This window comes from Anoplopoma fimbria, chromosome 13 (assembly GCF_027596085.1).
Source record: "Anoplopoma fimbria isolate UVic2021 breed Golden Eagle Sablefish chromosome 13, Afim_UVic_2022, whole genome shotgun sequence".
Lineage (NCBI taxonomy): Eukaryota > Metazoa > Chordata > Actinopteri > Perciformes > Anoplopomatidae > Anoplopoma > Anoplopoma fimbria.
The window spans coordinates 13,491,674-13,514,244 of NC_072461.1; the positions used below are offsets into that span (position 1 = coordinate 13,491,674).

General features: G+C 43.7%; 1 protein-coding gene across 1 annotated transcript in view; it reads right to left on the reverse strand.

Moving 5' to 3' along the window:
* cacna1ba (calcium channel, voltage-dependent, N type, alpha 1B subunit, a) overlaps positions 1 to 22,571 on the reverse strand; it is a 126,103-nt gene that overhangs the window by 94,245 nt on the left and 9,287 nt on the right. The window lies entirely within an intron of this gene.

Here is a 22,571-nt window from a genome sequence, read left to right on the forward strand (position 1 = left end):
CTAACGCTACATGAATGCTGGATAGCTCTTCTTCTGTGGAGGCAACGAGCAGGTAGTCTATAGGAACAGCACCACTCCGCCATTGCAACTCAAATAGTTTACGTCCTCTCCAGACTAACTTATCACCCCAACAATGTTGCTGCTGGCAAATACCGCCACTGAGCCCAGCCCAGCCATGTGCTCCCTCTGTGTGTCCCACTGGCTCTAGCTAATGGCTAATGGCTAATACTGTGTTTAAGTTGGAGCTTACAATCAAATCTTGCCATCTTCCTCTCTCTATATATATTTTTTTCTCCTCTTATGTGTTAATATATATATTTTTTTTTTTTCTCCAAAAGAGAGCCCAGGCAAAGCGCTCTACAAAGGGGACATGTATGCTGTAGCAAAAAGAAACATGCTATTCATTTTCAGATGGACTTCAAGCTACATTTAAATCAGGGAAAAACTAAAGCGAACAAGACAAACATTTTAAATATTATGATCTTTATTGATTAAATGATATATATTTGTGAAGGGAAACACTGAGAACAGTAAGTTAAATCCAAATGTTTCTCCGCAGGCGAGAAATGACTTGATAACATAAGGATATATATATATATAGAAATAGATCTGTGAAAGACTACATGAATATGTTAATATTATGTTTTCATAATGTGAACAAAGTATTCATCAAACCCTGAGCCTAGGGACGGCCTGATAAAGCATTCTGGTCGCATTCATGAACTTAGATGACATGAAAGAAACGTACAAATCAAATAAAGGAGCTCCATTATCAGTTAATAAGAGCTGTTTGCTCACAGCTCCTGTCTGAAACAACACAGGCAGCAGAGGAAAGACTGGTTCTCCTTTCAATGGGATGGCTCAGTAGAAGATGACAGACAATACACAGACAATCATGCTCGTAGAATGGACAAGCATGATGTTTGCTCTGCTTGTCAGACTCAGCTTGTCCATCTTGCTAGTCATTTTTTTTTTTTTTTAAATGAGCAGTGTGTGGAATTTAGAGGAATCTAACGTTGATGCAGCAGATGTCCTTTTTTGTCTGGTAGCCAAGGGTTTGACAGGTGCATTAAAGGTTACTATCCCCACAGCAAACATTCTGCTTGATTGCTGCCAGACAGACACATGTGACTGAGAGTTATTATAATTAGTGCAGTTTGACACACACAGAGGCCTTACTTGAACCCGCCTACGTATACTGCTGACAAAGGCAGGATGCAGTATATAGTACACACACTGTGTACTGCGTTCATCAACAGTGTGCAGAATGAAACTGTTGGATCAAACTATTGATTCTAACAGCTCGTGGTGAAATAAGACATAAAGAAGATAGAGAAGAAAGAAGACTGTAAATAAAAAAACACCGCTCAACAACATGCTTTCTCAACAACAAACATTGGAAGGCTATCCTTACAAATATTAGAGAAAGTATTAGATCTAGTCAGATTAAGACTAAGGTTAAAAAGGATCACGTTGTCTCAACAAGTATCTGGGCTGTCAGAGAAGGATCTTTCCCTCACCACTGACTGCTGCTCCGGAGCCGGTCTGTGAGCGGGACGGGCAATAAAACCACTTGGTTAAGTTTAAAAAATGATCGTGATTTGGGTTCAAATAAGTAAGTAACGTTTTATAACAAAAGTTTAGTAAGATAAGGCAAAGACCACGTTTGGTTTCACACCGTACACAGCTGCGGTTTCCTGGGTGAAAGTCCTGTGTATGTTTGACTCATCCATCAGCACCAAACACCATCCCATGCAGACGTTAGCTGTGTCCCAATCCAGCGGCTGCATCCTTCGGAGGGTGCATTTGTAGACCGATTGCGTCACAGCGACCGCGACAGGGCTGTCCCATTTCAAAGACTCCTTCTAATGCGGCCGACAAATGCAGCCTACTTTTCCCAGATTTGGAGGATACAACTGATGGATCCTTCACGGCCCAACATATCCCAAGATTCATTGCATGGCGGTGAAGTTGATTTTTTTTTTTTTTTTTTTTTAATGACATGGCGACTAGTGGACCAGCAACGGGAGAATTCACATTTAAATATAATTATTGGGTTTTAACTCACGTGAATATTTACAGATACAAGTGGTAAAACTAATAACAAGGGGCCTGATCAGATCACACTGACGCTATTAACTAACCAGCTGACGCTACCGAGAGCCGCTGCACCATTTCTAGCAGCTCGTCCATTTTAATCTTTAAACTTAGCTTTACTTCTTTTATACTTTTTTATGACAACCACAGCTGGTTGCTAGGAGATGGGAGCGGCAAAAGGGTGGAGGCGCGAAAAGCTGGTGACGCGGAAATCCTCTGTAGACCAGACTCATCCTCATTTCGAGGACCGCTCGGTCTCGGTCGAGGCTGGTTCCTCCGACGGCTGCAGCCGCTGGATTGGGACACAGCTGTTGACTCTTTTTATACAACGTCGCCTGACTTCCTCCTTTGCTCCTGTGATAATTACTACCACCACTAGAGGTTTGCCTTGTCTTCTTGTATTCTTATCAGCAACCTCAATTATCTCTGCCACATGTTAGTTTAACATCTGACAAAAAAGCCAATATCTTTGCGTATTTATTTTAGAATGAATATTCTCATTGTTCGCCAATGTTGACAGACCTACATAGCACACTTTTTTTAATCACTATAAATCCTCTACACTTATCTTGTTCAAATTATTATTTTTTTGAACCGGTAAACTGACTGGAAAGGAAAAGAAAGTGTGATGATGATCATGATGAGGCTCAGGTTATCTGGATCAAATGAAGGAGGAGGGGAGGGTGACGATGTCTAACGGGACTTATGTGATTTGATTCTTGGAGGTTGCTGAATCAAGTGCTTTACTTCATGGAGTGCTACAGCTGAGACAGGAAAGAATGGAGAGAGAGGAGGGAGAGGAGGAGAGGCCAGAAGTCCTGAATGTAACTCAACATCTGCAACTGAGTGTGCAGTATATTGTTGTCCTGTTGTTACAGTATTCATATCCCGTGTGTTGTGACAAACACATCCTCTCTGTTCAGAGGCTTTAGTCTGACATCACAGCTGAACGCTTTGCACTTCTAGTGAACAAGCGCAATCTTCACAATCCATTAAAGATGGTTTTTAGTGGGCCTTACCTGCGGAATGGTTTGATACATGCAACAGTATTTCCCTGGCATACAAGTGTTTAATATGCGGCTCACTGCCAGTTTGTCCAACAACTCATTCAACATGAATTACAAGTCCATTATTTGCATTTCAGGGGAGGTTCACTGACTTTGTAATTACTGCTGTGTGGGAAAACCCTCCACACACAGTTAAAACACACACACACACACACACACACACACACACACACACACACACACACACACACACACACACACACACACACACACACACACACACACACACACACACACACACACACACACACACACACACACACACACACACACACACACACACTCACCAGCCCTGTGACGCAGGCTGCTTCAGATAACTGCTTCACTCTGTCTGTGAAAAAGAACATCACGCACTCAGCCAGCGTCCTCCTGCACAAGCTCCACCTGGAAGCTCCTCTAGCAAGCAGACTGCAGCAGGTGAAGTGGAAAACAGACAGTTATCTGAGACATCGAGCTCATGCACGTGTGCAAAAACACAGGACACATGTTAACATGCGCTACACTCTGTTGAAGCTCTGCAGGAAAGGCCTGAATCAACAGCCATTCAAGGATACTCTGGTGTAAGTAGATTAGAGCTATGATGCACCAAGCTGCCTCACATATAAATCTATTAGCCACTGTGGATCCAGAGCTTTACTAGGCCCCTGCCTCCCCCTGAGTCCACCAGTGCTACCAGAACATCTCAGCCCTTTACATTTCCCCGGGGGCTAGACCAAAGATTGAGATCCGGGAAAGACGAGCAGGCCAGGCAGCAGCACCCATGGAAACATCCTGTGCCATGGAGTCAGTGGAGTGAGGTGAAGGATGAGTGCGACTGAGCAAAGCGCTTCTTCATGTGTTTAATTCATGATCTCACCGTACAGAGACACTGAGCATGGGCATACAGCCTCTTTGTGACTCCACTAGCGGTCTGGTGTGAGTCAGGAAAAACGCATGGAACCAGAATGCAGATGAGTCCATGCATTGATAAGCTTGGGAATCGGACAAAAATATAGTGGACGTGAGAAATAAATTCACCGTTAAAAGAAACTATGTCGTGCATCTGATGTGCATTGTTAGGAAATACTTTGGTATTATTATGCCATTATATTGACTTTAAGTGATTTTTCCTAATACATAGTCAGCATTTTTTTCAATGCCAATCAACGAAGTAGCATGATAGCAGCAGGTGTCCTTAAAGATTCTCCATGAACCCTCAAACACAGATTACATTCTGGGTCTTTTTCCTGATGAAAAGCGGTTGATCCACCTGGCCCGATGTTTTTATGGTTGGTTTTTTTCACCAATTGCGTGTTTTTTTCGTGTCCCTCGGCACGACTTTCTTTTTGGTACAACAAAGATTCAGGCAACAAAACCAGTTTGTTAAGTTAAGGAAAAAAATCATGGCTGGAAACAGTGAGGTTTATGCAACAAATCCACAAACAGTAAGGTTTATGAATCAAATCGAACTCTTAGGTTTAGGCACCAACGCACTGTTGAACACGGCTCTCCTGGTTGACAGTCGAACCTTAGAAGTCTTGTTTGGAAATCATTAAATATGTAACTTGCTCCGAATGTTGCTTAGTCACGTGGATGCATTTAATTAATGTCTTTACCATTAAAATTATTTTCGTGCTGAGCAACCAGAAAAAACAAACAATTCTTGTCCCTGGACTCGATCCAGTAGATTGCATTCATACACTATTTCCCAAACTGAGCTGGGACTTAAGTAACTCTACTCTTCTACGATTTAAAAAGAATCTCAAGCACGGCAAAAAGTTTGACATAAGATAAGGGCACCAAGTTTGTATATCAATATTGTCATTGTTTCCATTTGGATGTAGCAGTGTGCGACGTGATGCGCTTCATATATCCTTCACCTTGATAAACCTATGTTCATTTAGTGTGAAAGGCTTACAGACACTCATCCACCCTGAGGAGCGTTTACCCAGACACAAGCAGCGCAATCTGATACACACAATAGCGGCAAATGCAACTGGGAATGCAGGGGGCGCAGACCATTTCCATAAGTGAAAATGAATGTACGTTTTTGTCCATAATTCAGAAATGTATTGGTTTCTTCCTTCTTTTTTTTTCCCACCAGGTTTCATCAGAATTGGGCCAGTAGTTTTTTCTGTATTCCTGCTGTCAAACAAACCAAAGAGAAAAAGATAACCACCTTGATGGAGCCATAGATGAAAGCAAGCTGCCAAAATGGTAAAGGCTGTTATTTATTAAAAAAAAAACAATGCATAGGAAGCAACATGAGTAGAGATGGGACCGTGCTGACGTCACATAGCTAGGTCTGCTTCACTGCCAATAAAAGCTCAAACTGAGCAAGAGTACGCTTGTTTTTCTCCAAACTGCTCCGTCTCCTCAAAAATTGCCTGATCACCACTAAAAACAAAAAATAAATCAGCTCTGGAGCAGCTTGGTGTCCGACTGGTTACGATGCCATGCAACTACAACGTCCTCGGTTCGATTCCATGACATGTTGCACGTCAAACCTCTCTCTCTGATCCTGTTTCCAGTCTGCAGCTACACATTACATTACATTACATTACAGTCATTTAGCAGACGCTTTTATCCAAAGCGACTTACAATAAGTGTATTCAACATAGGTATTCAAGAGAACTACTAGTCACCAGAAGTCATAAGTGCATCTCCTTTCTTAAACAGGCATCTAAAAGCATAAACCAGAGCAAAAGTATAGTGCAGAAGCAAATTACTACGAAAACAATAATTGCAACAAACTAATACGAATGCAATAAGTGCTACGAGGAAGGCTCAGGGTAGTACTTCTTGAAGAGGTGAGTTTTCAGCCTGCGCCGAAAGATGGGCAGTGACTCTGCTGTCCTGACGTCAGTGGGGAGTTCATTCCACCACTGAGGGGCCAGGACAGAAAAAAGCTGTGACCGGGTCGATTGGCCGCAGGGACCTCTGAGCGACGGGGCAACCAGTCGCCCCGGGGCAGCAGAGCGAAGTGGTCGGGCGGGGGTGTAGGGCTTGACCATGGCCTGGAGATAGGAAGGAGCTGTTCCTTTCACTGCCCTGTAGGCTAGCACCAGAGTCTTAAACTGGATGCGAGCTCTTACAGGGAGCCAGTGTAGAGAACGGAGAAGGGAAGTTGTGTGGGAGAACTTGGGGCGATTGAACACCAGACGTGCTGCAGCTTTCTGGACAAGCTCCAGAGGTCTGATGGCCGACGCGGGGCTCCAGCAAGTAGTGAGTTGCAGTAGTCCAGGCGGGAGATGACCAGAGCCTGGATGAGCACCTGCGCCGTCTCCTCAGTGAGGAAGGGGCGAATCCTCCTGATGTTGTAGAGGAGGAATCTGCAGGAGCGTGTGGCCGATGCAATGTTTGCTGAGAACGACAGTTGGTCGTCCAGGGTCACACCCAGATTCCTCGCAGCCCGAGTTGGCGTCACCACGGCATCATCAATGGTGATGGACAGGTCTCGGTGCGGGCAACCCTTCCCCGGGAGGAACAGTAGCTCGGTTTTGTCCAGGTTGAGCTTCAGACGGTGTGTCGCCATCCACTTCAAGATGTCAGCTAAGCACGCAGCAATGCGTGCCTCCACTTGAGTGTCACCGGGGGGAAATGACAAGACCAGCTGGGTGTCATCGGCATAACAATGGTAAGAGAAGTCATGCGAGCGAATAACAGAACCCAGAGATGTTGTGTAGAGCGAGAAGAGAAGGGGGCCCAGAACTGAACCTTGTGGAACCCCCGTAGTCAGCATGCATGGTTCCGACACGGCCCCCCCATGTCACCTGGTAGGATCGGCCTGTCAGGTAGGATGCAAACAGGGAGAGTGCAGAGCCTGAGACGCCCATCCCCTCGAGGGTGGAGAGGAGGATCTGGTGGTTCACCGTGTCAAACGCCGCTGACAGGTCCAGGAGAATCAGGACAGAGGAGAGAGAGTTCGTTCTCGCGGCGTGAAACGTCTCTGTCACCGCAAGGAGGGCTGTCTCTGTCGAGTGACCCACCTTGAACCCGGACTGATGGGGGTCCAAGAGGTTGTTCTGGTGGAGGTAGGAAGACAGTTGTTTAAAGACAGCACGTTCAAGTGTTTTGGATAGAAAGGGGAGAAGAGAAACTGGTCTGAAGTTCTTGACATCAGAGGGGTCAAGTGATGGTTTCTTCAGAAGGGGGGTGACTCTGGCAGTCTTGAAAGCCGAGGGAAAGCATCCCGAAACAAGAGATGTGTTGATGAGGTGGGTGAGGAAAGGAAGGAGTTCAGTCCCAATAGACTGAAGAAGAGGGGAGGGGATTGGGTCAAGGGAGCACGTGGTGGGGCGGTTAGATGTAACAAGGTCGAGGGCCTCGTTAGGGGAGAGGGGAGCAAAATAGGGTAAGATGGGGTGTGGAGAGGGAAGGGGGAGCTGAGGGGGAAGAGCTGGAGAGGGTAGAGAGGGAGAGGGTGGACAGGGAGAGGGGGGCTGAGAGAAGGAGGATCTGATATTGTTTACCTTCTTGTCAAAGAAGTTGGCGAAATCATCAGGGAGAAGGGAGGAAGTAGGAGGAGGGGGTGGGGGTTGGAGGAGTGAAGAGAAAGTTTCGAACACTCTCATCTTCACTCAGCTCTCCTTTACCAATACTAAATAAGATGCCATGCTATCACAAGTCACGACTGGTTAGCGAGGCATTGAGGGATGGATTTTTAAAGGGTATGATCTCTGACATAATTAGAAGAATACCTTGGACTCATCATCTAAAGTGATCATAGGTACATTTAATAGAAAATTATAATCTGAAATGAAATATAAATATCAACCGTCCAGATATTAAAACCCTGGTGGGGCATGTGACCCCCAACTTGAATGGGCATGACATGTCTGGTAGAGCTAACGGATCAAAGTTAGCGTGTTACACATAACTGGGATTAATAGTTTTTCATTGTGCATGTGCTGTGTTTTTGTACAGAGGAGGGTTTCTCCTCAGAATAGATTCGGCCCCACAAAGTCCAGTTTGTTTCTAATTGAGCTGTGGACGGATCAGCTTGACCTTCAGGCTCCATCACTGAACACTGAGTTGTATTTACAGTCACACAGATCTCCTTTCAGCTGGAACCTGATGCAGTGTTGTGATTCCGGCAGAGCTCGACGCCCAAAGCTGCGCGCTGTGTCCCCACTGACCCCGAAATGTCATATTCTTTTGAATATTCATGACAGCGCCATACTTGGGACTTGGCTTGGTGCTAAGAAAATATCATCCCGGAGCTGCAGGGAGGAGGAGAAGAGGGGGGGGTTTCTAGGGTTCAGACTCGGTGACAGACCACATTAACGGTGCCTTAGTTGCTCTGCTCTGACTGCACTTGTCTTTTATCCCCAGAGAAGAGACGAAGGCTGCAGACAAGGAGGGACAAGGTGGATACAAGGAATGATGGAGGGTGAGAAAAGGAAAGCTCCATCTGAACTGAGAGGACGATGTCTGGAGGGACGGACAGAATCACAGACAAGAACTGGATCGAATAATGATAACAACACCAAAGCAGATAGAAACACAGTGGGAGACATTAGATGAGATGAATTCCCCTTTGCACTGCACCAACAGTGGTAATTAGAAATCTGTATTAATCACAGTCATACTACTTTCCAAGGCTTTACTCATAAAAATACAGCAGGCCTACAGCCACGAGTTAATGATTACACTCCAACGGTGGAACATTGAGACATTCAATGTCAGGCCTTTTATCTGTCCTACCACCACTACCAAACTCTAAAGCTACGTTGGTTTCAGCTTTCTGCTCATGTTAGCTAGCTGGTTGCTAAAACCTGAACACAGCACAAAGCGTCAGATCATCTCTGGCTCTAAGTCTGGCTCTAAGTGGGACGGCTGTGGCACATGAGGTAGAGCGCTTGTCCCGTAACCACAAGGTTGGTGGTTCAAACCCCTCTACCGGCAACATGCCGAGGTGTCCTTGAGCAAGACACCTAACCCCAAGTTGCTCCCCGGGCGCTTCATTGCAGCCCACTGCTCCTCCGGGATGGGTTAAATGCAGAGAAATAATTTCCCCATTGTGGGACTAATAAAGGATTGATTATTATTATTATTATTATTAAGTCAGTACGTGTTGCTGTGGGCTTGACAGGAACTGATGAGGAAATCAGTGGAGGAAGAATTTATCAAGTTCAAATCCTAAACTTAAATTAACATAGACATGGCACCATGTAAAATGTGTTCTATTATAAGTAAATATAGACAAAGTAGTAGCAGCAGAGTGTACTTAGAGTAGGGGTGTCCCAGACTAAGAGTGTACATAGTGAAACCATCTGATTGGTCAGGTCCAGACAATCGTCTTCTGATCAGCCAATCGTTTTCTCACTTGTGACAGCAGCTTCCAGTGTTTTCCACTCCAGACAAAGGAGACGAAACACCCAAATAAAGAATTTGTCCTGACGTGGCGTATGAATTTATTTTGGCGATTGATATGACGTGCTCCATCCATTTAGTCTTTACCACGAGTGGACCAACGACAGAGAAGTAAAGGGACAGTCAACAAGAGTCAGAGAGCTGTCTCTAAGCGCCTTCTTCTTTAAAAGCAGTCAATATGAAGTGTGTCCCCTTATTATATTACTCCACATATTATACCACTGTGTTACATATACGTTAATGTGTAAACGACATTTCAATGTTTGAGATATTAAAAGTGGAGAGATTTTTTATTCATCTAAAGAAAGATTCATGTTTCTTGTACAGTATATTATGTATACAAAATCTGAATGTAAAAAGTACCTATAGATCTACAGATGTGGTATCCATGTATCCATTACACATACTCTGGTTATTTTGTCCTATGGGTGGCAGTAAAACCTTTGTTATTCCAATCTGAACATACAACTCATGTTAGTTCCTAACTGTGGTTGTTACCACATGCTGGTCCCGCAACACTGTTTACTACACCTGAACATCTCTGCACTACTTTGTCTGTACTACTGTCACACAGGCTGATGCCACACATTTCCTTGAGGATATAGATAGTATAGTAGCTGATGACGCTGATGAAGCACAGAGAATCAGACAGAGATGAGAGGAGGGGATACAAAGGAAGCACAGACAGCAGATGAAGAGACCCAGAGACAGAGAAGGAGGGAGAGAGGGATGCTTGAGAGAGGGGAAGCCACAGAGGAGACGACTGAAGGTGTCGCCATAGAAACAAAGGAGGCTCCACTGATCTCATTAGAGACAAACTGCCAAGAGACACACGCTGGCTCACAGAGGTAACAGACTGTGTGCTTCTCTACGTACACATATCCATATCTACACATATACGGTACGGTCAGGGAGCAGATTAGGACCAATCAGAACTATTCAGCTCCTGACAGAGCGCCGTGTTCTTGTGCTATGTGTAATTAAATATCTACAGTTGTTGATTGGTAGTACTTGGATAATGATCTGGACTACTACATTACATTACATTACATTACAGTCATTTCGCACTTACTATTAAGGTGTATCAGATTGCCAGTTCAGGTGTCTTTCCTGTAATGCCATGGAAAGAGTTTTGAACCAAACTAAAGGGAGAACTACTTCTTGTTGTCACACATGGAGGGGTATGTGGTCCTGAAGAGTTTGGAAACTAGTTGTTCCACACCGTGATGGATAAACTGTTTAACGCTGCAGACATCTCGAGACAAAACACACCTTAAGAGACAGTTAAGATATTTAATACTTAAAGCCAATGACATGACAAAAGTGAAATATGATGCCAAGGTCATTTTTAAGAACAAAATAGTGACCAATTAGCATACTTGCTCATTTTTTCACTGTTCGGGCCAAGTATTTTTCAGCAAATCTGCACATCAGACAGCTAACTTCTTTTTCCAATGAATATGACTTATTATTATTTCTCCTAGTATTGAGCTATAGGCCAGTGGAAGGCACCCAAAATATCTGCCTACTGGAGATGTTTCATATTATATTAGGTCTCCTTAATATGAAATTAATTCTTGTACAAAATATTGTACTGCAAAAGTGTTTAAATTGACAGATATTGTGACACACACCCCATAAATAAAATGTGCGAGTGTGTGTGTGGTAGGTGTCCAAAACATCTGTGATTATGATTGGTTAAGCCAAACCTTGAGTTCAAACCTGATGTAAAATATTCAACATATTACGATAGTATCACTGTGCCAATTAGTTACCTATTGTTTCAAAATGTCAAATAAAAGATTTTGTTGTGAATTTTGATAAACTAAGTGGACTCAGGGTAGATAAGAGGTTGGATGAGATGGGCAGGACAGGGGACACGGTGAACTGACAGAGAGAAACAGAACAGCTGGGAAAGTCCAAAACAAAGCCGGTGAACATTGGGTCCGCTCCATTACCACGCCGGCGTACGCCTGTGTTGCGTTAGTCGGCAGAGTGTGCACATCGTTTCAAAGGCGTGTCAGCTGGCCCATATACAGCAGTCACCGCTCAATAGCAGTGAAAGTGTGTGCACGCCTACCTGGACCACATGGCTGAGACGAACACAACAGGGGGCTGTGTACTATGACATAAAATATACTTAAACCATTAGTGACACAATAAACCCTGATCTGACAGATCATTGCTTTGTTTGAGGTGAATCGTTCTCAGCCACTCTTTTCTGCTCCACTTGAGAGATAAGCTCCTCCCTTTATCTCTGGTGTCACCAATCACATACATGCAGGGCCACAAATCTGGAGGATTTCTTCAGTCAAACATGTCATACTGTTTATTTTGTGCTGGTGCAATACAATGAGACCGGTCCGTCTCTGTGATAGAGAGTAAGTGCAAATCAATGCTTTGAGTTCAGTCAGAGCTCGGGGCCAAAGCCAGTATTCATGTAATGGACATCAGCTTAACATAACGACAGACGACGCTCAATAAACTACACTCATCGCTGTCTGGCCTCGAGACAAAAACATAACACGGCTTACCAGTTCTGGAAAGAGCCTCTTCAAGAACTGGAACTTGGGTGTGGCACTCAAATACAGCCAGAATACATGAGACACATGGGTTCATTTGATCCTTCTGTATGTATATGTACACTCATTCAAGTTTTGCAGCCTCAAGCTGATTCTCCCAGCATGCTCTCTGGCTGTGGCTCACCCTACACCTCACCTACAGATGAAAGTGTAAGCAAGGCAGCATGCAGAGAAACACGGCTGGTAGCTGAGTGCAGACAGCAGGGCCCGGCTGCCCACTGTCCTCCGCCTCCCTGACAACCAGCTCTCAGATCAATCAGCTCTCTGCAGAGGGTGGTGGTGGTGGTGGTGGTGATGGAGGGGGGGGGGCTTAAGACACCTTCTAGGTCATAGATCGGCAGTCTCAGACACATTAGTCCGAAAAAAAGAAACACATCAGCTCATCTGGCCTCATCATCCCATGTAGAAGAGGTACACAGAGCCAGTGCTAATACCAGAGCCGATGCTGTCAGAACAACGCGTTTGTTCAACCAGAAGAAGACTTTGCCTAAAAAGATGAAGTCTTGAGGATTCACATTTAACACATATCACAATAAGAAACTCTGAAACGAGATGTTATAATACATTTGTTCAAAGAAAAGTGAGTAATGACAACAATAACAGCGACTAGCCAATAAATCATTTGTGACACATATAAGGTCCCTAGCATAAAGTTTGCAAATGAATGGTCCTCTATAAGTTACCATGACAACGAAGAATGTTATCTCCTCCTTTGAAGGCTACTCGGGTCATCCACTGTTCAGGAGATCAGCGGTTCGATCCCTGGCTGCTCCAGCTCGCATGTCAAAGTGTTCTTTGGCAAGTTCTGGACCCAGCCTCTCCCATCAGCGTATGGATGTGTGTGTGGACGGGTGAATGTGGACATGTTGTATAAAGCACTTTGAGTGAAAGGAGTTATAAAATGCAAGTCCATTTAGCAACAATACAAACCTAAAGAATAACCTTAAAAACTTAAGAGTCATCACTTTGTGTCTACACAGTAACTAGCATGCATAAACACGGTGGATAATAGAAGAAATAATATGAATATGGTCATCCAACCTTTTTGAGTAGCAGTGAAATATATCTGTGCTGTTGCTGACAGCTTTTAGTTCTGTTGATTGCACCACCACTCACAAATAAAACCAACTGAGAGATTCTAGAAGTATTCTCTAAATAAGCCACATTTCCAGTGAACAGAAACTAAAGCTGGGGCTGAAGGGAAGTGTCCTGATATGGTTTCTGTTGTGTTGCAGTCACATCTCTCCCCACAGCTGTTGTGTATTGGCGAATGGGGATGAAGGGAGTCAGAGGCACGGCTCACGTTTCCCAGCATGGTCCTCCACTTCCTGAGAATAAAGTCCATTTAAACAAATGGCTGGAAAGTCACGTACATCGATGCCAGTCAAGCACCTCAATTCCCATCAGGGCTCTCCACCGCTGCTCCGAGCACAGAGTTTAAGTACAATACAATTTGTCTGTTATTTGCTATTATTTTAGTACGGATCCCGCAGCTCACAATCATTTTGATATTCAGTATCTTTGACGTTTTTCATATTCCAAAAATTCCAAAACAAATGACAAATTTCCACAGTTCTCCTTCTGAGACCTCACAAAAAGCTTCATCACTATCTTTACATACAAAATCTGTTTCATGATGGGATTCATTAAGCCTGTAACGTAAAGGTCAGAACATGTCTGTGAATTTTCTAAATTTAGAATGTTTCATTCATTTTCTTAATAAATATTCCAGTGCTCATTGATCAGGCTAGTCCAGCATGCAGTGTGAAACACTACGTATTTAATTGATTAAATTGACAACCTCTAAAAGTCCATCTGTCTGCTGGTGGGTTGGGGGTGAATGATTTGTTTCAAGTGAAAATATTAGGTTTAGGGTTTGTTTTTGTTTTTAAAAAAGGTAGAGCTTAGAAAAACGAGATTAAGCTGACATGAAATTCATGTCAAATGTGGAAGGGAGATGTTGTAACCATCAACTGTATATAATAAGTAGACAAAGGCACCGTGACGTCACCAGCTTGTTGCTGACTACATCTTTGAAGCTCGAGTTTGGCATTTTGGCCGTCACCATCTTGGTTTTTTTACTGTCAAAAGTGAAACGGAAGGGCGGAGCTAAGATCAACCGAACGCTGAAAAACACATTTTACTTCTATGAAGTGAAAACACACCGTGAAAGGGTTGAAGTTATAAAATGAAAACAGGAGCAACCATGTTTACTGATGTTGGATGGAGTTTTTTCTCCACTGTGATATTTTGTCTACAATCTTTCCCGACATGGCTTGGGATTTATGCACTAGGACTTCTTCAGTAATTCAACCTGACTCAGTTGCTTTCCCATCACTTAAGTGGATCAAACAATAGGAAGTGGTTGTACATGGTGGGAGACATTGTAACTCCTGTCTCTGTTAAAGGATGGGCTTTGGTATCGATGTTAATGTCCTCCAGGGGACTCTACAGCAAGAAGAACTCATTTAAAATCCAAAAATAAATATTAAGGCATCAGCTGTCTGTGAACACCAGACCAAAACCGCTCACAGCATTTACTGGCAAGGGGTCAAAGGTCATCAACCAGGAGTCAGTGGACAGCCAGAGACATGCCATTCACCGCCGACAGCAGAGACCATGGGTGAGTTGTCTGACTGAAAGAAGTTAATGGCACGAGAATCAAAAGACGAGTTCAATTTTAGCATTCCAGTACATAATGTGGGATAAGACTGGACATATCACAAGACTGTAAAGCGTAATGTATGATGTGCCTAAGGTAAAGTATTCTGTACTCGTACTGTGCACGGCGCTTATCAGAGAGGATGAAAGGCACTCTGGAACTGGGCTAATTCATCCACAGTGAAACCTAATCAAATATTTATTTCTCTGCTCCAGTCTCTCTCTTCAGAGAGGGTCTGATTAGAGGAGCTCTCTGTGCTGTTCTCCAGAGGTTTGTGGTGGGCCGTGTGCATTAGCCCTGACCACAGAGCCATCATCACAAAGGACAGTAGTAGATTCTGATAAGCCTCCATATCTCTCTGGAGCCACAACACCTGATTAGCTGGCTGATATCAGTGTTCAGTGTTCAACCAACTGACTACACAAAGCAAAAATAATAAATGAATGACACTGTTTCAGTCACATGGGATCTGAAATACACTGGATGATAGTGTAGCCACCACACTGGACTGTTTAACCTCTCAATATTAGCACATTTATGCTTTTTATTTAATAAATCAATGATGTTTGAAATGAACTAATTCTTCATATAAAAGTTAAATGTGTGGCAATATTTCCTCTACTGTCAAATCATTTTATTATGGGAATCTGCTACATGTTGGTCTAAATGTTTTGGCTTTTCACTGTGTTCATTTAACAATGGATCAAATGACTTGAATATTAAAGGAGTCATTATTAGTGAAAACCCCTCGACAATTCTCATAGTGATACTCGTTACCCAGAGAGGTTGAAAGGAGACAAAGGACTCTTAAATGTTACGCCTCTACGTAAACACTTGTTAAGCTAACATTAGCAGAGAAGGTTAGCACATTAACTATCGTTAGCAATTCTATGCTATGCTAGCTACTGAAGGTATACTGATGTATTTTAATGATTGTAACAGTCTGCCGGCTTCTCTTTGAAATCACTTTATAGTTTTTCCAAAATGTTGATAACATTTCCTCATGGAGTGCGATTAGTGACAGTGACAGAGTAGCAGCGGGGAGCTTGGCTTAGCTGAGAGCCTATTCATGTGTAGAGTGTCAGCTGTTACTCGCGGTGTTTATCTCAGTTCCCTACAGATCTGCATCGCTGTAAAGCCTCTTTTTACTCATTGTTCCGGTGTTCACCTCATTTTGAGGAGCAGCAGGCAGCAAGCTCTGAAAAAACATTGTACACTACCACTACTACCAGCCAGTCAGAGACCAGCTGGTAAATCGAGCAACTCCCCTGCCCAAAAAGAGTAAAAAGGAGACACCTCGCTTCCTCCTCACCTCTGTTCTCCACATTCATTTACCTCAATAAAGATTTAACAGGACAAATAACTTTTTTTTTTTATTTAATAACAACTTAAAAAAGAAAAACAGTTTATTTGTAAAAATGCTTTTGGGCATAAATGTTGAACTGTACTTAGTGGAACATTTAGCAGCTAAAGAGCCAGATGTTTCTCTCAGGAGTTGCTGGAGACCAAACCGGAGCTAAAAGGAGAGTGAGTATTGGTGCACACAAACAACACAGTGTCTGCAAACAGGCAACTTTTGGCAACATGTTATCTATAATAACTTTAAAAGTTATCAATGTTGTGTTCACAGCTTGTTGCGCTGCCCCCAAGTGACCACAATTCATTTAAACTGATCAAAATCAAGATAGAATATTTAACTAGTCTTTACTTTTATTTCTCTTGTAGGTTACAATATAAGTATTTAGTAGTAATATATGATTTTTGTTGTAAATGTGAAGTATAATTTGATACAAACTTTATTAACTTAATTTAAAACCAGCTATTATCGGGTTTAATAAAAATATCTCTAATAAAACCTTCAGCTGACATTGATTTTCAAGACCTTGTAATATTCCAAAAATAATAAAATAACCCCATTCCTGTAGCAGAAATGAAAGAAGCTACAGCATCATTATGTGTCTGTTCTCTAACTACGTCTCTCTTGAGAATGAGACCAGGTGTCTCATTGAGAGAACCGGTATGAATAAGGTTCTTTTTGTGCGACAACACAGTGTCAAACAACCGAGCATACATTACAGGAGCAAAGTATAGCCTCATATTCAAGTCAGCAAGCCTTCAGACGACAGGTTGGAATATTCTAGGTTAAAATGCAGATCACACACAAGGTGTACCAAGAGACAGATATACACGGGGAGAGAGAGCAGCCCAATAGGAGGAATTCAAATGAAATATGAGCACAATGTCTCCTCTCCTAAAATCCTAGATTAAGATTAATGTCAAATAACTTCTAGATCTTTATTTTCAAGAAGAGGAACAAAACATATTGATTTCATCAGTTTTTTCCCCCTAGTGGTTTACTGTAGTGCCATTAGCATCCAGCTATCCTGTGTTTTCTCCTTTGGTTTCCTTTCCTCTCGGTGTGTATTTACAGAGCTGCGGAGTGTCACACTCAGATCACTACCATCGGCACTGTGAGCCGGTGTGCCAAACACAGAGAGCCAGCAGTTCCTGGTGTTGGTTCAGGGGGAGCTGTGGATGCTGCCGAGAGGGAGCCAGGATCCTCTGGTGATCACAGGGCATTCACACAGCAAATACACCAGCTGGCTCTTATCATAATCATATCAATATGCCTGTTTCTAAGGCTGTGCCAGTCCACAGTACGTCTGAGACTACAGTGATGAAAGAAGCAGACGAGGGGCTTTCTCTATTGCTTTTAACACAAAAAAATAAATTCTACCAGAAATTAGAGAGCACGGCTGTGGAATCTGAGGCTTGGCTGGAATTACTTCCAACATCTCACCTCCATAACTACCCGATAGCTCCGACTACAAAACTAGTAGCCATGCATGTAATAGCTTAAATAAGACATCTTGGTCTGGCTTCAAACATGCAGGAAGGACAACAACTCTGAGACTGCTAGAAGAAAGACAAGCAGAGCATAAAATATTGGGCCATGATTCTTTTTGTTGAAAAGTAGAGCAGGGCCATTAGACCAGTGACAAAGCTCTGATGTGGATGATAAGAGAGGGATCTGAACAGCAGCAGCTCTTGGGAGTAGAACTACAAGTGGCTGACGACAAACAGTTCTCCTGAGCTATGCTAACTTTACATGTTACATGTTACAGCGGTTTTATTACACATTTAAAACCACTGTAACATGTAACGTGTAGTGTAACAGTTCCACACTGTAAGAGTAATGTCACCTACATACCAGCAGTATCTGTCTAAAGTTTGTTCTTGGCAGTTCAAATTTGGTAAGTTGAGCTCAGGAGTCCAACTCACAAGAGTTGACATCCTCACTGCAATCTTCCATATATGTACAATAAAACTAACCCTGACTGCCTCTGATCTTTTCATTCATGTATATCATTTATTTTATTATTGCGTGGCAAGATCTGTACAAAGAGCCAAGAGTACACCGAGGTAGTAAGATAGTACTTTTGTATTTGCTTCCCAATAAGAAATATCAAATTTTGACCCTGAGATTAATTATCATCCAAAAGGAACCGAATCATATTTTGAAAACACATTGGTGTCCCTAGTTAATTACCACAAGGCCTGCTGAGATAAGACTGTTCCCACCAGAATGACCATGGATGCTGACCAGCTGCTCATCCTGGGGGCCAACCAGCCTACTCTCACCACACTAGGTGGACCCCGTGTCTCCAAAACCATTGCCAAAAGGCTTCGTTTGGATCATTTGAATTACCGACTGGGTCCAGTGGATACTGAGATCTGATGGTCTTTCTCCTCGTGGTGGTTTACTCTGTGTGTAAGGTGAGTGGAATAGTCTACGACAGCCAAAGGAACAGACTGTGACTCTACATCGAGGAACACATGCACACCATCTCTTAGACACTGCAAGTGGAGCACCACCTTGAGATGTTATTTTTAGGGATTTCGGAAGCCTGAATGGAAATACTGCACCGCTACTACCACACATCCTACAAGCAATTATGGAAGAAACATGTCAGTACGAGTTAAACTTTAATCTATCCGAGTAGAGACTCTGCGTTGCTGCAAGAATGCAAAGCACGTATTAAAATGCCATGTTTTAAGTTATGTCATAGCAAGCCGTTAAATATTCACTTACACCCAATTAGAATAACAGCTCGTCTGTGCAAAGTCTGCCACAGCATGGCAACCACTAAACACACAAGACATTTGAAATTCTTAGAACTGAGCCACCTTATTCCTGTTGATAAGGCAAGACAATAACATATAAGTTATTGAAAAGCATTTCCATTGAACCGAGCAGTGCTATCCTAAGCTGTGTGTGGCAGTGGGGAGGGCAGGCTGCTCTGTAGGAGACCCGACCACTGCAGAGACATCCAGCAGCAGCTGCTTTCATCCATCCAGCTATAAAGAGGTGTGCTGGAGAGAATCTATTCCCTGTGCATTGAGCTCAGTACACTATTGATCTGGGTGTGAGCACGGAGAGGCAGATACATGCTCTTATTAGCAACTCTCTATATCTCTTTGGAGCATGGGAGAGGTCCAGTCTGGCCTCTAGGGACCTGAATCAGGGCTCGTGTTCATGCAGCCCACCGAACTATTCGGCCATAATCAACATATATGACACAGCTATCATATCCTTTTTTAATTTGATGGAGAAAACATACAGGGCCTGTCCTTTCATTTACAGAAAAGAGTATGGGAAGCAATTGACATTATAGGCTAATTAATGTTGCCATGTGCCCAGATTTCAGCTGATAACTAGATAAGTACATTATTATTAATCATAATGAGTGCACAGCTCAAGTTGTAATGAAACTGAATTACTATTTTAAGGAAACCCCACCCTGAAATACTGCAGTAGCCGACAGCTAATGAATGAAGGCAGAGTCATGCTGGGGCTCTGGCTGAGTATGACAGCAGATGCTATGGAAAACACATGCAGTAAGTACTGGTCCATTATCATACTGGTTCTGCTGTCACCAGTACAGCAGAACCAGCAGGAGCATGACCCTCACCATCTTCTCCCTGGAAACTCCTGCTCCCCTCCTGTAACTCTGCCATGACTGTCGCTCTCTCCCCAGATGTGTACAAATAACAGCTGATTGGCCGGCAGAGTTCACCTCCCTTTTTTGGGGGATTTATGAAAAGCGATGTGGGAAACCCATGGAAACACTGACTGAAGTAGAAGCACGGCAGACTGAAATCAAATGAAATAAGAGAGACATCCTGCATTGAATACCACCGATTCATGATGCAACAAGTCCTGGAAGGCTCCCAACGGAGCCCTACGGAGTGGACCATGAGGGTCATGTGACCAGCAGAGGTATCACTGAGCAGCAGTGGGCTACTGTAAAAGGCAAAGTGACCACACCTAGCAGAATCACTACTGGGGGACACGTTCACTCCTTTAGAGTATAATGAATCAGATTATAACATGGCTGATCAAATACAGCACAATGTTAAACTCAACTGATCAACATTTTCTTTATATATAGTATATCAAACGGTCCAATATTTGGTGAAACATAGTAATTTGCTCTTATCTGAGAGTACATTGTCTCTGGTGGATGTTGTACATCAAGAAACAGCTAGATAATGGAACTCCACCCTAAAACCACATCTCTCTGTTTGTGTATAATTGAATAATGTGTTAACGTATTCAATAGTGCATTTCAGGGCGGTTGATAACAGTACTCTATATGCTAAGCTAGGCTACCCACGTCTTGCCTCCTGCTCTGTCCTAAAAAGTATTCCGAGATATTGAAGTATTCCTTTAAAGGGGGTGCTTTCCCCCAGCTCTGCAGCTTCATGGAGCTCACTGTGTTTGGACGTTCCCTGTAAGGCTGAATCCCCGTACCCAGTATCAGCTGGGATTAACCCACTGTACAGTGTAATGTTTAACCCTCTTCTTACTGGTCCCAGCGGTTGCAGACCCGCCCGATCTTTTCCTTAACGCCAAAGAAAACGTCACACTGATATTACAAACAAGTAGCTGAGCTGATATTTGAAGTCCTGTCAGTGAGCTGAATGCAGTGAGTCATTGCTAATGCCTAACAGCTACGGGTTTCCTGTACAGCACATCCTGCAGGAAATGGACATCATCATGGACAAGTGATTTGTTGGCATGTGTGTACATGCATGTTTAAGTTCATTCAGCTGCATACACTTCATATGAGCTATTCAGTATCCACCCTGACACACGGCTGCACCAGGCAGTGTAGCGAGGCACTGATAGGAAGTCCAGACTGCTGCTGTAATGGCCTCCACCCAGCACCTCAATTACAGTTATCATGTCAGCCTGCTCAGCTCCAATTCAATCAGGCCTGCTTGGGCCGCACCCAAACACACACACACACCACACACACACACACACACACACACACACACACACACACACACACACACACACACACACACACACACACACACACACACACACACACACACACACACACACACACACACACACACACACACACGAGGAGCCTGTCTGCAGACAGGATAACTGTCACTAGCCCTCATCTCTACACTCAGCAGCCTGAACACATGCTGCATACATGCTCATATTCACATACACCCACACACATGTGCACTCACACAGCTCATACATACTTTCACAAACATAGAAGAAGAAATGTTCCTGGCCATCTGTAAGCCTTTCTTTTTTTATATATAAATCATACATGTAGTTGTTTACTGTGTCCTTCACACACTATGGCTGTTACTTTGTATTCAAAATCTACTGGAACATGAACATGGGGAAAAAACTAAATATTTGAAATGAAATGACGTCTGAAGTAGTTTCCTCGTGATCCAGCAGAGATTGCTCTTAAAATTCACCATCAGATTGAACTATTACCTGCCATAACTAGAAGGAGAGGAGATGCAGAGCAACCACAAAGCAACCGCAAAACCACCCATAGAGCCGCCACAGAGGAGATGCAGAGCAGTCGCAGATCAGCCGCAGAGCAGCTGCTAGATCAGCCGCAGAGCAGCCACAGAAGATATGCAGAGCTGCAGAGGATATGCAGAGCAGCTGCAGAGCAGCCATAGGGCAACCATAGAGCAGATTTAGAGTAGATGCAAAACAGCCGCAGAGCAGTCAGCTATGTGTGTAGCTCTGTTAGCCGTTAGCCTAACACACGGTCAAAAACAAAAGCAGTCCCCCCAGGGAGTAGTGAGACTCCTACCTGGTTGCCAGGAAAGGAGTCAGCAGGCAGTGGCTGCATCAAACGGGCAATTAAAAGTGTTCTGAGAACGTGTGGGTCACTGGGACCACCAGAGGTCCTTCAGCATGCAGACAGAACCGGACACCATAAACACGATGCAGTTTGCTGCAGCTGAATGTGAGATTTGCCATGGACAGACACAGAGGTGCACACTCACTTCACACACCCAGTCACGGTCCAGCGCATGCACACATTGCGAGCCGTTGCTTGATTCTCCTGGCAGAGAGAATGACCTGGCAGTAGACTAAGCTCAGTCATACACATGGACAGGAGCAGGCGAGCTGATTGGATAATCACTCCGCCACAGAACAGAGAGGAGGCGGTTTGCTGACTCTGTAAACAGCAGCCTCCTAACTCTACAACCACAACTAATCCAAGGACTCAGCTGCTAGGCTTTCAGCATAAAGACAGAACTGGAGCCACCCTATAGATTCTAAAGTCTCACCACAATATTTAGACACCTACTGCAGCTGTGTTACACCACATGAGAAACTATGGAAGACGCTGGAGGGTCAGACGCTCTCTCTGAACACCGACAGATGGACGTTGCTGGGAGGGCCGAGTTAAGCTAACCCGAAGGATTTATCTGTTAGTTCTAAATTGTCCAAACCTAAGTGACAGC